Raw genomic sequence first — 3,875 nt, 5'->3', positions numbered from 1 at the left:
CTCATATGGTGTTTTTCTTTCTCTTTCTGGCTTGCGTCACTTAGAATGACATTCTCCAGGAGCATCCATGTTGCTGCAAATGGCAGTATGTTGTCGGTTTTTATGGCTGAGTAGTAGTCCATTGTATAAATATACCACATCTTCTTTATCCAGTCACCTGTTGATGGACATTTAGGCTGTTTCCATGTTTTGGCTATTGTAAATAGTGCTGCTGTGAACATTGGGGTGCAGGTGTCATCGTGAAGTAGGGTTCCTTCTGGATACAAGCCCAGGAGTGGGATTCCTGGGTGCGTATGGTAAGTGTATTCCTAGTCTTTTGAGGACTGTCCACACTGTTTTCCATAGTGGCTGCACCAAACTGCATTCCCACCAGCAGTGTAGGAGGGTTCCCCTTTCTCCACAGCCTGTCCAGCATTTGTCATTTGTGGATTTTTGAATGACGGCCATTCTGACTGGTGTGAGGTGATACCTCATTGTAGTTTTGATTTGCATTTCTCTGATAATCAGTGGTGTTGAGCATTTTTTCATGTGCCTTTTGATCATTTGTATGTCTTGCTTGGAGAATTGCTTGTTTAGGTCTTCCGCCCGTTTTTGGATTGGGTTGTTTAGTTTTGTTCTTACTGAGTCGTATGAGCTGCTTATATTTCTGGAGATCAAGCCTTTGTCGGTTTCATTTGCGAAAATTTTCTCCCATTCCGTAGGTTGTCTTCTTGTTTTGCTTCTGGTTTCCTTTGCGGTGCAGAAGCTTGTAAGTTTCAATAGGTCCCATTTGTTTATTCTTGCTTGTATTTCTTCTAGGAGAAAATTTTTGGGATGTATGTCAGATAATGTTTTGCCTATGTTTTCCTCTAGGAGGTTTATTGCATCTTGTCCTTATATTGAAGTCTTTGATGCATTCTGAGTTGATTTTTGTATATGGTGTGAGGGAGTGTTCTAGCTTCATTGTTTACATGCTGCTGTCCAGTTTTCCCCAACACCATTTGCTGAAGAGACTGTCTTTAATCCAAAGTATATTCTTGCCCCTTTGTCGAAGATTAGTTGACAAAAGTTTGTGGGTTCATTTCTGGGTTCTGTATTCTGTTCCATTGGTCTATATGTCTGTTTTGGTACCAATACCATGCTGTCTTGATGAGTGTAGCTGTATAGTATTTGTGTGAAGTCTGGGAGAGTTATTCCTCAGCCTCTTCCTTTCTCTTCAGTAATGCTTTGGCAATTCTAGGTCTTTGATGGTTCCATATAAATTTTATTCTGATTTGTTGCAGTTCTGTGAAATATGTCCTGGGTAATTTGGTAGGGATTGCATTAAATCCGTAGATTGCCTTGGGCAGTGTGACCCTTTTAACAATATTGATTCTTCCCAATCCAAGAGCATGGGATATCTTTCCATTTTTTAAAGTCTTCTTTAATTTCCTTCATGAATGGTTTATAGTTTTCTATGTATCATTCTTTCACCTCCTTGGTTAGATTTATTCCCAGGTATTTTATTACTTTGGGTGCTATTTTAAAGGGGATTGTTTCTTTACTTTCTTTTTTCTGTTGATTCATTGTTAGTGTAAAGAAATGCAAGTGATTTTTGGGACGTTGATTTTGTAACCCGTACCTTGCTGAATTCTTCAATCAGCTCTAGTAGCTTTTGTGTGGACCTTTTAGGGGTTTTCTAACACACAGTAACATGCGTCAGCATATAGTGACACTTTTACCTCTTCTTTTCCAATTTGGATCCCTTTTATTTCTTTCTCTTGCTGACGGCTGTGGGCTAGGACTTCCAGGACTGTGTTGAATAGGAGTGGTGATAGTGGGCATCCTTGTCTTGTCCAGATTTTAGTGGGAAGCTTTTGAGTTTTTCACCATTGAGTACTATGCTGGCTGTAGGTTTGTGTCATTCTAAGTGAAGTAAGCAGAAAGAGATAGAAAAATACCATATTGAGATCGCTCATATGTGGAATCTAAAACACAAAATTACAAACACAAACCAACAAACAAAAACAAAGCGTAAAATACAGGACAGAAATAGACTCATCGACATTAGAATACAGACTTGTGGTTGCCAGGGGGGTGGAGGGTGGGGAAGGGATAGACTGGGGTTTCAAAATTGTAGAATAGATAATACAAGATTACACTGTATATAGCACACGGAAATATACACAAAATGTTATGGTAACTCACACAGAGAAAAAAATGTGACGATGAGTGTGTGTATGTCCACGAATGACTGAAACAATGTGCTGAACACTGAATTTGAACACAAGATTGTAAAATGATTATAAGATCAATAAAAAATGTTAAAAAAAAAAAAAAAACCCAAAAAGGAGAAGAAAAAGAAAACGGGCCACGGGAGCCAATCCGCGCCCGCGGCTGTCCGGTCCCGCCCCGGCCCCGCCCCAGCCCCGCCTCTGCCGCTCGGATCCCTCCGCCCGCCCAAGGGTCATTTCGTCGGGCAGTCGGCGGTCAGTTGGAGCGGCTGGCAGCCCTGCGGCTTTCCAGAGCGACACCGCCCTGCTTGCCGCGGCCAGCGGCGGCAGCGGGCTGCAGCGGCTGCAGCGGCGGCGGCGGCGCGGTCCCTCCGGGAGGCGCGGCGCTGGCCGGGCGGCGGCCGCGGAGCTTCGTGCCCCGCGCGGCGACGGCGGCGGCAAGCGGCGGCGGCCCGGCAGCCAACATGGCGGCGGCGCCGGCAGCGGCCGCGCGCGCCCCGAGGTTGTCCGCGGGCAGGTGTTCGAGCGGGTGCCGCGCTGCAGCAACCTGCCACCTCGGCGAGGACTCCCCGCGGCTTCGAGTGGTGGAGTGTCCGCCCCTAGCGTGCCGGCCGTGCCTGCCCGCAGCTGCGGCGTCGGCCCCGGCCTCCGCGACCCCGACCCCGACCCCGAGCCCCGGTCCCGACCCCAGCCGGGCTGCTCTGCTGTCCGCGCGCCGAGGGTCTCTCGCGTCGTTCCGGGCCGCTCGGGCTGAAGCGTTGCTCGCGGCGCTTCTCCGGTCGGCCCTTCCCTGGGCGGCCCTCGCTCGGCGCGGTAGTCGGGGAGGGACCCGTGGGGGGGGTGGTGGGGAAGAGGGTCGAGACCGTGGCACCCAGGGACCCCCCCAGGACGGGAACGGGCCCATCACCCCCGTGTGCTAGCCTCGCGGGCTTCCCTTGACGTGCGACTGTGAAGTCGCGAATTCCCTTCAGGTGCCGGCGGCGGCGGCCGCGGTCTGCAAAGCGTTTGGCGGCGGCGTGTGTGCACAAACCCCGAAATCGTCATCGTGTTTGCCCCCCTCGCCTCCGTTTTCCGCGGCCGGCCCTTGGTTCAGCACCTTCCGGGGGTGCTCTCCTGCTCAGGGCTGTCTAAACGGCAGGAAGCGGCACCAGTGTTGTGTGTGAATGTTTCTTTTCTTTTCTTTTTTTTTTTTTTGAAGGCTTATTTCATTTCCTTCTTTATTTTGGCATTGCTGGCAAGGAAAATCAATTTAAACTAAGAGGCATTTCTGCATTTCACTTTTTTTGTTTGTTTGTTTTTTTAACATTTTTTTATTGATTTATAATCATTTTAGAACGTTGTGTCAAATTCCAGTGTTCAGCACAATGTTTCAGTCATTCGTGGACATCTACACACACACTCATTGTCACATTTTTTTCTCTGTGAGTTGTCATAACATCTTGTGTATATTTCCGTGTGCTATGTAAACAGTCTAATCTTGTTTATCTATCCTACAATTTTGAAACCCCAGTCTATCTATCCCTTCCCACCCTCCACCCCACTGGCAACCACAAGTCTGTATTCTCTGTCTATCAGTCTATTTCTGTCCTGTATTTACGCTTTGCTTTTGTTTGTTTGTGTTTGTTTGTTTTTGTTTTTAGATTCCGCATATGAGCGATCTCATATGGTGACGCAGCGCTCGAC

The sequence above is a fragment of the Camelus dromedarius genome, chromosome 10 (assembly GCF_036321535.1).
Source record: "Camelus dromedarius isolate mCamDro1 chromosome 10, mCamDro1.pat, whole genome shotgun sequence".
Lineage (NCBI taxonomy): Eukaryota > Metazoa > Chordata > Mammalia > Artiodactyla > Camelidae > Camelus > Camelus dromedarius.
The sequence above is the reverse complement of the archived record's forward strand: the minus strand, read 5'-3'. Positions refer to the sequence as shown.